The sequence below is a fragment of the Rhinolophus sinicus genome, chromosome 15 (assembly GCF_057876585.1).
Source record: "Rhinolophus sinicus isolate RSI-liver-muscle chromosome 15, RSI-T2T, whole genome shotgun sequence".
In the NCBI taxonomy this organism is placed as follows: Eukaryota; Metazoa; Chordata; class Mammalia; order Chiroptera; family Rhinolophidae; genus Rhinolophus; species Rhinolophus sinicus.
In genome coordinates this window covers 120,094,011-120,107,137 of record NC_142515.1, presented here as the reverse complement: position 1 = coordinate 120,107,137, position 13,127 = coordinate 120,094,011, and the positions used below count along the sequence as shown (strand labels likewise).

Sequence of the window (13,127 nt, the reverse complement as noted above, 5' to 3'; positions counted from 1 at the left end):
CTCACAGCACAAACAGAAAAGGCAAGAAAGTGACCTCGTCTCATATCTCCCCTGCTTGGAAGAATGAGACCATTCTCCCGAGCAGGGGAGACATGAAATTATGTTTGCTTTCTGTGCCTCAAAGGGGGAATTTATTCAACCCCTGATCATAGCACAGAAATCACTTCACATACAGGAACAGACGAAAGCGAATAGACAAAAGCTCACATCAACCAATGAAGGCAAATTTTCCTCAACATCTACCCTACACCATCTTACTTTGAAATGGTGTTTCTGGACCTTGATGTCCTATTCCTGACTGCCTAGGACGTTCTTATCTCACTACTATTGTAATACTGTCAGTTTATCCCTTTAGATCTGGTAATATTTGCTTTATATATTTAGGTATTCTATGTTGGGTCAATCCAAGAATAGGAAATTTGTGTATCTCCTTACCATTATAGTCTTTGTTTTAAAGTTTCTTGGCTGATATGAGTATGACTACCCTATCTTTTCATTTCCATCTACAGCTATTGAGAAATATTTACTTATTGCCATCTTGTTAATTGTGTTTTGTCATCTTGTTAATTGTGTTTTGGTTGTTTTCATAGTTCCTCACTGTTACTTTCTTCTCTTGGTCTCTTCTCTTGTGGTTTGATGATTTTTGGTTTGTGGTTACCATAAGGTTGATATATATATATATATATATATATATATATATATATATATATATATATATATATATATATATGATACACAAAAAATAAAGAGAAAGAAACCTGAATATAACACTGAAGAAAAACAGCAGGTTAAAATTGCACATGTATTTACTGGAATAGCTGTAATATATTATTTCATTTACAGCACTTGATCTTAGCACTTGATCTTAAAATACTAATGTAGCAATGCTAGTTTAGTAAAGTCGGCTTTTGGAATGCTAGAATATTGGAATAGTGAGATATGGCCTTGGTGGTCACCTTGATTTTTCACTTTCTCTGTCTCTATAAGGTCAGTTTATAAAATCCTGCCATGGCAAGCAGGTAAGATGTTGTAGAATTGGCAGCTTTAGCACCTGGAATCATGTCAATCTTGAAACAGACAATTTCCTACCAATCCTGTCTGTTTGTCCAAATCCTGAGAGACTAAAATCCCTAAAGTCAGAGTTACAGGAAATAGGATTTGGACAAGCAGAAAGACAAATAAGATTTGGGCAAGCAGAAAGACAGTCAGAGATAGACATAGCCAAGCTGCTGCCACTTTCCTTTCAGGTCTGGGAAATGCAGAGTTTTGAATTCCCCCAAAATAATTTCTGGCTAGAATCATCTGTTTTGGAGACAGCTATGTCGTGTCGACATAAGAACGTCCAAACCTGTAGAGAATTTTTATAAAAATTTGAGTCAAACAGTTTGCAGTTTTCTCACAGGATATGCATGGAAGCCAAGTCTCAACAGACTATTTATTGAATCACAGAAATGAACAAGGCAGACCTGTCCATTAAGGCAAAGATAAGCCTTTTAGAAAAGGAGTTACATGCCTGCGATGGGAGTACCCACCAAGACCTGCCCAGGTAGGCATTTAACCTCACAGGCGGATCTGATGGTACTTTACATAGAACCCCCCTCCGTTTCCTTATCTACATTCTTATTTGGAATATATTCCTTTGTTTCTTCATTTTGCTTGACTTTTGTTTTTGCTATTGGTTTTATGCATCAGATAAATGTTAATGTTGGTTTTATGCATAAGACAAATGTTAAGATTGGGAGAGGTGGCTGTTTTATCTTAAGGTTTATCTCCTATAGTAGGTCAGTCCTGTATCATTCAAATTGGCTCTAGCTTTTGGTTGTCTCTCAAACCTTCCTGATTGTCCAAGCAGCCTATTTTATTTTAGTAGCTCTCAGTAATTGAGGCTATGCCAAGACCCAAAGGGGAGGATCTCAGCACCTAGATTCAGGCTGATTGGAAGCCAGACCCTTTGGCAGCAACTTTTAAAGTATGCAAATACACACTTGCAGTCCAACAGGACTGTATAAGTCTCACTGGCTACAAGAACAAGATGATCTCAAGAGGTGTTCCCTGGTGGCAACCACAAAAATCGGGGTGGCAGATGAGTATACAAGCTACTGTCTGCGACATATAGGCAAGCTGCAGTGAGGCAGAGGAACAGCACAAAGACAATGCCCACTGGCCTCCCTCCCCAAAGATCATTTGAGTAGGCCCTGTAGACAGACTGCTGGTGTGGCACACATTTGAGGGGCACGCAAGCAGATTGGTCACTTACACCCCCAGTCTCTTGTGAGTCTTTGCGGTCTGCTCTGCCGTGGGAATGGTAGCTAGCCCACTAAGAATGCAACAGCTGTCTTTCCATTTGTTACAAGTCCCACTCATCATCACAGCTACATGTTCAAGGGCTATTTCCTGGGTAGCAGCCACAAAAACAGGGTGCCAGACATATAATCTAGAGTGTCAGCATCTCCCACAGGGGAGTTTAGACATGTGTCTGGTGCCCTGGTTTTTGTCAGGGGGCAGCAGGAAAATAACTAATGGGAGCTCTGCACCTGAAAGTATAAGAAGGCTTGTCTTACCATAGCCCTGAAATAGCTGTAAAACATTTCACACAAATACTGGAATTTCGTATAAATGGAACATAAAGAACAGGCAATAATAAAGTCAGAATAGTGGTTACCTCAGACGGTGAGTGTGTGTGGGTGTAGATATTCACTGCAAAGGGATACAAAGAAAACTTCTAGTGAAATGAAATGTCCTATCTCTATCTGGGTGGGATTTACACAGGTGTGTATATGTACATGAAGGTGTGACAATTAAGTTCGTGAACTCATCCTAGAAAAAGTATTATATACCTCATTGCTAAATATCACTATGGTCACCTTCTAAGTACTCCCTTTGGGAAGCTATGCACTGAGGCCAGCACCTAGTCCACCCTTCAAAGCAATTTTGGAACTCTTTGTCTGGAATGGCCATCAGAGCTGTTGTCGTATTACCACGTACCCTTGATGTCCTGAATGTCATCAAAATGTCTTCCTTTCAATATTTCCTTTATCTTCAGGTAAAGAAAGGAGTCATTGGGGGCCAGATCAGGTGAGTAAGGAGGTTGTTTCAATACAATTATTTGTTTACTGGCTAAAAACTCCCTCACAGACAGTGTCGTGTGAGCTGGTGCATTGTCGTGATGCAAGAGCCATGAATTGTTGGCGAAAAGTTCAGGTCGTCTAACTTTTTCATGCAGCCTTTTCAGCACTTCCAAATAGTAAATGTGGTTAACTATTTGACCAGTTGGTACAAATTCATAATGAATAATCCCTCTGATATCAAAAAAGGTTAGCAACATCATTGCAACAATTTCCCGGACTTAATTGTCAGACCTCATAAAAAAATGTATCAACCTGGAAACCTAGTAGTTGTGTTGTGAATGAAAAAGGGGAATACCTGTATTGTGCCATAGTGTAGCTTTTCTGAGCAACACTCGGAAATTACCACAGCTTTTTCTTACTGCTGTTGCCATCCTAAATATAAAAAAACATCTGGGAGAGCAGGCCGCAAACAGCAGCAGCTGTTACTACTGGAACACTAAAAAGGAGGAAAGCACAGAGATGGCCGTTTTATGGCTGTTGTGCTACATGCTGCCATCATTGGGCATGCTGCTGCTGCTTGCCCCAGAGCGCTGAAAGTGGCTTTGAATACTAGGAAGGGCACCCAGCAGTATTTCACTAAAAAAACTACAAAGAATTGTTTGTATTCAAATCATGAGGACATAAGCCAATAATTCAGATGCCCTTTTCATAAATGCATGTACAATTGGTGTGGAATACTGAGAAGCTGAATGTGCTAACATGCATTTCATCTTTGCTGGTGTCTTGTTACTTACCCAGGCTACTTTTTCTGAAATTCTCAGCAAAGACAAGGACAATCAACTAGAGCACTCAGAAGGCCACAGAAATAAATAAAAAATGTCAATATAGAGACAGATCCACGTGTATACTGAAACATGAATGGTATTTGACTAAGTAAATTAATCAGTTAATTTTTATTGCAGTGGAACCAGTAACTTTGTAAAAATAAAAATCATATTGTTTTTAATCCACCTGACATTGAGACTGAGACAAATGACCTCTTCCCACTCCCTCAAGGCAGTACTCTTACCTTGCATGGAGTGAGGGATGTACTAGTTATAAGAAGTCCCATGAGCCATTAGTTCAGATGACCTCAGCCACTCATGGGGAAATGTCAGCACTCTAGGACCCATCTTCTTACTATATAAGAAAATATCGAAAGAAGAGAAAATATTGAATGAAGAGTATGACGAGGCTAAAAAACAAGATCCCAACCTTGATTGTCAACGAGGGCTGGACACCCATTTTCACAACGAACCTCTAACTCCTGATGGTACCTGCAATGACACCTATATCTATAATTGGGCAGCACCACATTTGACTAGCTGTTCATCAGCAGTCTCTACCATGCCCCATTTCCCACCTGTCATTTACAAATCAAATAACATTCCTTAGTAGAAGTTCTCCTGGCAACCTGTTGAGCATTTGAAAAGGGTTATGGCCAGATTGCCACTGTAGATATTAATCACAAGGCATCATCAAGGTAAACCCTCCAAAGTACTTTTTACTATTGTTCTGAATTTTCCCTACTAGTGTTTCCCTCAAAAGCAATTTAATGTAATGACAAACCTAAGTTTCCTAACCTCTTAAGATTTTCCAGGGAGATAAATGTCTGTTAAAATAAAGATTGCTAAGTTTAGAATTCTGCACAATCAGGGAATTTCAAACGAACACAAGGAGAAGTCACGACTAAGTAGAAAATTTGTTGACTTCTGCATCCTCTACTTAGCATGGAACTTACATTATAAATGTCATCATAGTACATAGAAATGCTACATAAGGAACCTTTTTCTCTGCTAACATCTCTTAAACACTCTCTCCTCGTGCTTGACATAAGAATTAAAACCTAATTTTGTCTTCTGTGAAATGGGACAGTAATTCCCAAAAGACATGGGCAAAGCACCAGTGAATGTTGGTCCCTCTGATTTCATCTCACAGGGAAGGTACAGGTTAGTAGACACGACATAAAGATTCTGTTCCGATTCTGTTCCGTCAATTTTGATACATCAGCATAGAAAAGTCTTATGTGGTGGAGAAAAGACAAATATCAGATTGCTTTACTTAAAGGCATATCATAACTGTTATCTGTGAACTAATGAAACAGGGAATTTGAGTTTTTATGATTTGATTTGATGTGGCATATTTACATCTATTTGAAGGCACAGGCAGGTGTCTGGAGGCTATGGGTTTGTGTAACGTCTAATCTGTACATTCATCCAGCTGTTTAGACTTGGCAAATCCATACAAAATGTGAATTTTGGAGGTAGAACACGTCATCTAGTACTCACTCCCTGGATAGTTTGGTTCAGTGTGATAAAATAAGTTGACGTTTTTAATGCCTCCTTATTAGCGACCTTATCATGGCACATTTAAGGCATTTTCCTTTATAGATATTGTTAGCTTCTAAACTATGCTGACTTTGCTTAGGGTCTGAAATGTTCTACTGATAGAATCCACTTCTTCTCCCAAACCCTTCCTGAATGAAGTTCAACTGGGGCTCCTGGCAGGAGGTGGGAGTGGCAGCAGTTACCCCAAACCATGCCACAGAATGGCTTGCTGACCAGAGCTTCCGGAATCCAAATCCTGCACCTTGTTCTCCAGTCACCTTAGCATTCTAAAAATCATAATTTCTGTTGCTTTTAACAAGAATCTCTATGAATTCTTTATACAACTCCCAAAGTATCAAGCTAGAATCGCATCCAGAGTATGAGGAAAACAATAGAGCAACTGAAAATGAGTCTTTTAAAATTGAAATGCTACTAGATGCCAGGCACTGTGCTAAAGCTTGTCACATCATCTCATTTAATCTGTTTCCTCTTGGGCAATTAATCTTCCCAGTACTATCCCTATATCGCCAAAGATCTTCGTGCGACTCATTACCAGAGCCTTGCCACGCTGTGGATCTAGGCTACCAGTATTCTTGCTTAGGGAAACTCATTCAAACTTAATAGCTGATACAAATGGGGAGCCGATTCCTTACTGAGAAATATGAAACAATGTGACTGTGAAAGTACTGGCTGCCTCTGCCCTTTCTTGGCAGTTTTACCCCATATTTATACTTCAGGACAGGGTTCTCTCAAGTCCTGTATCTGCACTTCAACACATTAAACCTTGCCTGGGTGAATATGTTGACATCTAAGGGAAGATGGAACTAAAGTCAGAGTCATCCTGGATCTTATCAGTTCATACGGTAGGAGCACTTACAGAATACAAACACTTTCCATCTCAAATGTATCTGGATGGATCAAAGTTGAAAAAAATGTCAATTATACTAGTAAATGGTTTGGGATCTGCCTTGAAGAATTCTATAGGAATTAAAACTAGTAACCATTTGCTTCTGTAATTATATTCTTAGTGATCACAAAAGTCCTCCAACGTACTTAAAAATATATATTTGTAAAATCAGTAATTTGAAGCAATTAAACTTGTAAAATCAGTAATTTGAAGCAATTAAACTAAGAGATGTAACACAATAATAATAAAATAGGGCAATTATAACAACATACTGTAATAAAAGTAATGTGAAGCGCTCTCTGTCCTATAACCGATCTGATCACCAAGATGGCTGCTGAGTGACTAACGACTACAATGTAGTGACTACCATCTACAATGTGGAGACGGTGGACAAAGAAATTATTCACTTCCTGGGCATGATGGAGTGGGACAGCATGAGATTTTATCAGGCTACTCAGAATGCAGCTCAATTTAAAAGTTATGGATTGTGTATTTCTGGAATTTTCCATTTAATATTTTAGAACCCTGGTGTACTGGAGGTAACCAGAGCCATGGAAAGTGAAACCACAGAAAAGTAAACTGTGTCTGTCTAACAACAACAAAAAAGTCCACAATATCTTCAAAAAGGATTACTGAAAAAGGTACATAAAGTCCAAAAACGTAAGTAAGTGGAAATATATGCATGGAAAATACGAGATTGAACATCGTATAACCTGCACCCATTTCCAAGGAGGTTTTCTCTTGTAAGTTGCTTAGCTGACCTCAACCATTTACAGACAGTCTCTATCCAAATGTCATACAGACTTAGCATCAAAGGAAAATTTTGTGCTTGGAAGATGGACAATTTGCACTTGTCCCATTTCAATTCTTTCTGCTAGTAAGGCTGAATTGACTCTGTTATTTCTGCATTTTACCAGTGTTTTGCACCATTTCCCTACCTGTTTAAATGCTGATGGTTTTAATATTATACTGTCAAAAGCAGACGTCCACCTTCTCTCTTCCTAGGAACTGATCAAAATATACAGAGACAAAAGTGAGGGAGGGAGTTAAAAGTCCCTGCTCTTTTTGAGCTGAGAGATGTCATTTTTGTCTTATGTGATCACTGGGAATATAGTGAAGAACAGTTTTCATAACATATGGCAGCCCCAGCAGGCTCCAAGTGTCCCAGACTGGGGCCTGTGTAGAAAATAGAGGGAAATAAACTCCTAGCCCTAAGAAAAATAGGCCTGCCTTTGCTACAGAAAAATAGGCCTGCTTTTGCTAATGACTTAGCTCTGTTATGTGCTTCACACTCTTCATTTATTCTTTTAGACCGTGCATTTATTTTTAAAGATTCTATTAATAACGTTTTTAGTATGTTTTATTTTGAATTACACAATTCAGCTACTTGTATAGCTCCATTTATCATAAACAATTTATTATGATTGTATCTCCTCTCACTAACATATTATCCGACTGACCTGCTACTGTAGGAGCTAGTGATGCCCTATCCACATCGCATTCACAGAATAGGCGCAGCCCATTGCCCAGCTGTTATAAACATTGCCTGCTGACAGCTCACAGATGCTCCTTCTGTGGAGAACTGCCCATGGTCAAATGGGAGCCACCTTGTCCAGAAGGTTGTCTCCATGGAGGAGCCAGTAGCCAATCACTGGTGCAATTCATGGTCCTAAGTGATCAGAGTTGGTTCCACTTCGAGGTATCCTGATGCTCCACGGGACCGGTCTGAAGCTCGCCTTCAGAAAAGACTACCGTGTGTCCCCGAAAATAAGACCTAGCCAGACAATCAGCTCTAATGCGTCTTTTGGAGCAAAATATAATATAATATAATATATAATACAATATAAAATATGTACAAAATTAATATAAAATTAATATATAATATAATATATAATACCGGGTCTTATATTAATTTTTGCTCCCAAAGATACATTAGAGCTGATTGTCTGGCTAGGTCTTACTTTTGGGGAAACACAGTACATCCTTACTTGGCCTTTTTCCTGCCCATCATGCAATATCCTCATATGCCTTTCCTCTTTTTCCTGCCCATCCTGCTATATCCTCATATGCCTTTCCTCTGAGAGCATGCCTTCAACAAACAATTCACTTGTACAAGAATTCAGGCTCTGCTCCTAGAGAAACAGACCTCAGGTGGTTGGTGCCAGAAGGGGTCAGAGGAAGTACATTCTAATGACCAGACTCTCCAGTTCGATCGCTTATCAGTCAAACAGCCATGAGCAGCCATCACTAGTGGAAGGGAGAGAATGAATGGTCTCTGGAGTGCTGCAGCACACCAGGTGAACTGTGGCAGCAGGTAAGTGGAAGGGGGGTACGAGCTGGTGCAATGCTTTGGGGAAATGGTAACTGGAATTAGGTGGCCATGGCACACTACTTACAAAGTGCCCTGTCATATTGGAAAGAAAAATGGTATGGAAAAGTTATTTTAAATCTGAACTTCTCAAAGTCACAGCCCTCATAGGGCTCCCACTTTTTACCTGAGACTGGCATAGATACCCTTGAGTTCAGGGAAATCTGGATGGAGGTATCTATTTGACAACAGAAGTAACCCACATCCCTTTGTTTGAGTTTTCTCCCAGTGGAAGGCGTGTAATTAGCATAGTCTTCCTGGCTTCTCTCTAACCCCTCACTCACCCCTACCTTAGAGAAGATCTTGGTAGAACATTCCAGCCCCTTTCTCACCCCAAAGGAAATAGGGAGGGAGTATTCTGCTCTGTCCCACCTCTAAGCCACTAGCTCTAGGGTATCAAATTTGAACTCATTCCAGAGCCATCAGTGATGAGGTGGCTGAATCAGTCTGATCCTCGGTCTCAGGATCAGGAAAAAGCCACATTTTTCAAAACAGCTTTATCGTTAATAAAGTTTATATTTGGCTTCTTAATGCATGCTTCGTGTTTGAGGAAGCCAAAAGTATCAATTTCCTTTCCTGGGTTCTGAACTAATCGACAAGAGAAAAGAATAGGTAGCTTAAGACTAATGTAAGATAAAATACATTAGTGTTCCCAAATTTAAAATAAACAGCTGGTTGATATGTTTGAAATAGAAATAAAATTTGTGAAACATTCACATAGAAGTGAAAGTTCAAATCCTGGAAAATAATTAATGAAAACTGAATTTGAAGACCCAGTTTTGAGATAGGAGTCAAGGGGAAAGCAGTTTCTAATTCTGATTCACCTCTTATGTCCTAGTATATACAGTCTAAGGAGGAGATGCTTGACAATGTCAGCTATCCCAGAGGGTTTGAGAAGGATGCAGGATGCAAATGATACACTTCAAAAGCAATATTTCTGTATGTGGTGGGAGCTGAACACCATGGTGTTGGTCCTAGGATTTTGGGAGAGAGAGATTACAGGACTGAAGAATTTCTAGTGCCTAAAGTGCCTAGAACTTTTCAGTTCTAAGACAGTCCACGACTACTTAACACAGGTTGCCATTAAGAAAAAAGTCTAAGAATAACAAACAGAACATTGATAAATGTCTTTATGGCATCTGTATGTATTGGGGATGGGTGAAAACACTGCACAGAAACCAATTTTCAATCCTTGACTCCTTCAAGTTTAAAGCAAAACAAAACAAAACACTAAATAACAATATTAAAAAAAAAAAAAAAAAAAAAAAAAAAAAAAACCTGAGGTCTTTAAGTCTCTTTCTTTTTCAGTATTGAGCAAATGCAAAAAACAAAGAATAAAAAAATCAGGATATGTTAAGTAAAGCTGAAAGAAAATAGTATTCAAATCTAAGCAAGGTTTCTTCTAGAGAGAGAAAAGAACTTTAAGATGAGGCTAAACCAAGAGGTGAAAAGCCAGTCCAATCCAATCTAAGTTGTAATATATTAATTCTAACTTTAAAGAGAAGTATTAATCCAGTCTCAAGGGGGGAAAATCGGTTTGTATTTTCACCGTTCAAAGTTAGTAATTCCCAGTTTCATTATTAACCTGTATTCAATTTGTGAATATTGGTCCTGAAAGGATATGTAAATGTACCATCGTTATCTTTAAATTTTCCACACCTATTTCCCCAGAGGGAAAAACTAGAGAAGCCGATTTCTAATTACAAATATTTACTGTAAAAAATTTAAGGATATGAATAAACATGTAACAATAAATCATGGGACCAGCAACTTGGCAATAATTGCTTCCCCAGACCCATCCTTACACTATATTTAGACTCCAGTTCTACCACTGACTTCTTGTCTTAGATTAGATTCAATCTATAAACTGCTTAGATACATAAGGCTTACGCATTGATTAAACAAACAAAAAATACATTTCCTGTTTTTTAAGTTGAACAGAGACTTGGGAAAATAAGGAGTCAGTCATCTCTGGTCAGTGATGAGAGAGGGAGGTGTCATTACATGGTATAAACAGACGCTCATTCAACATGGCTGCATAGACAGGAGGGTGAGGTAGAGCAGGAATTAGTCCATTCATTCAGTACCACGATCGCCAACGCTTTCTAACATTATCGATACACATAATATCACCCGTGCATGATTAAAAACACCAACTCTCTCATCAAAGACACATTCAGCCAATTCATCCTATTTAAGTTAAAAGAAACAGAAATTACTATGAACTTCATCAGTGCATCCTAATCTCTGCAGCTAGGTAAGAGGCCAGTCATTCCTTTACCCATTTCCATGTTCTACAGGCACCGCACCAGAGCTTCTTCCAAAAGTTTTTGCCAGATATCTTTATTTCAGATAAATTTAAGTCCATGTTGATCTTGCCCTGTAAGGTACCTAAGTATTTCTACTACATTCTGGGGGACAAGTAGACTGTTTGCTATTGAAAATTAGTCTTTTATTCATCCAACAAGGTATTATGTCTACCTGTTAATAAAACAAACACAAAATTGTGTTCTTGTATGCAATAAGGAACCCATATTTCCAAGGTTTCATTTCAAATTGAGTGGAATGAAACCTGGTCAAAGGGTCATTCCATTTTGTGGCAAACCCCTAGACCCATAGAAACCAGTACCATAGAAACCAGTACAGAGTTCAAGAAAAAGTTGAGTTTATTATGTGTAATGCATTGGGGCAGAAGTAATACTTAAGAAAATAATGGCTGAGAATTTTCCAATCTTCTCTCCCTTACAAAAGCTGATTGCATGACTGTTAACCCTTTCACTCTATCTTCTGTGAAATTTATTTTCTTTTCTGGATTTTTCAGCTAATTTTTCACACTACATTTTGAATATTTTCTTATTTTGCAGTTTACTTATTCTCTGTTCTGCTATGTCTATACAGCTTAATTTTAGTTCTTGATTTTTATTTTTTTTTGCTTTAGTTACTGTGATTTTTAGTTGTATAATTCATATTGGGTTGTTTTACAGTTTCCAGATCTCTACTGAAATTTTCATAATTACTTAATTTTACACATTAAGAAAATAATAGCTTTTCGTTCAGCAACAAGTCTTATAAATGAGGTCACCATTGAACAAGCATTTATTTATTATTGTAAATATATTGTAAAAATAATTATCTAAATTAGAGCCCCTGTGGGTTTGGTTCAATTTTCTGTTATTTTGCTTAGTTTTCATTTTATTACCTCCTCACGTGCCTTGTTTCAAGTGTACGTGGGCTGTCTCTTCATCAAAGGTGCAATTTTCATTTCACAATGAAACTCTGGGACTTGTCGAGCTTCTGTGATTTTGATTTAGAGAAAAACCCGTTACAGAGTCAGGATACTGGGGATAACTCCTGAACGTCCTGACCTTCTATCAGAGACGTGATCTATCTCTAGTAACAGATTCCCTCTTACCCCAGAACAGCGAGGTGAAAGGAAGAGGGCTGTACACCAAAACTTAAAGTAGAAGTATCAGTGCCAAAGACACCAACTAGCTATGAAATTTTTGTGACCAAACACCAAATATTTGTGGTCACAAACTTCTGTAATTTTTATGGATTTTGAAGGAAATATGTAGATCCAGAGAAGACTTTGTTTTTTATTACTCTAAACACTGCTTCTAAAGTTCCTTGTTTTAGGGCACTCAAGAAATGCTGATTAAAAATTTGAGTAAGATTATCAATATATCATTAATGTAATGGAATATTTCATTTTCAATCAGCACTGTACAGTATTCTAGAGCTGGTCCAACTAGCAGATAACATAGTTTGGGATTTCAAGCAGTAAAAGTATATTGAATGCCTTTCCAGATGAAGGCAAACTGAACGTGACTTAAAATACCTTCCTAAACATACAAAGAGAGAATACTGGCAATATTCAAAACAGCAAGCCAACTGCCAGTAGTGTCAGCGTTTGCCATAATGTCAGGCACAGTGGGAACAACGGTGACTAATTGCTCTTTCATAGCACCAGTAACTTTTACCAGCCACGCAGACATGTTAGAGCAAAAGATAGCATTGCATATCATCCACACCTATCTTAAATCTTGTATGAAAAGACATATTCTTGTTCTCTCAGCACGGGAACAATGTTCCCATTTATAATCCTGGAGAGCTTTAGGCATTCAAGCATTTCTGATTGCATGTGGCTGATCTACAGAATCCAGCTACAGGATTGTAAGTGAATTTACCTAATCAATAAGAACACACATTCACAAACCTGGATATCCTCATCAATTACGCAGGCTAATGAAAAATAGCAAGCGCAATCCCAAAACAAAAGCCAAAACAACAGCCACCTTAGCTCTGCTATCCAGTAAGTTTAGGAATTTGGAGAGCTTCCTACAGGGGGTTCAGACCCTATCTACTAGACCTTAGGCTTGTTCTAGTTTATTCCGTCAACATAATTGTCTTAAGTCTCA

The 13,127-nt window shown here is 38.4% G+C and overlaps 1 protein-coding gene across 4 annotated transcripts in view; it reads right to left on the bottom strand.

Moving 5' to 3' along the window:
- The window catches only part of SLC7A11 (solute carrier family 7 member 11), a 386,915-nt gene that overhangs the window by 3,193 nt on the left and 370,595 nt on the right, over nt 1-13,127 (bottom strand). For all 4 annotated transcript variants that reach the window (XR_016019081.1, XR_016019080.1, XR_016019082.1 and 1 more), the window contains one exon: nt 4,138-4,247. The gene's annotated coding sequence lies outside the window, so the exon portion shown is untranslated. The remainder of the gene's footprint in view (nt 1-4,137; nt 4,248-13,127) is intronic.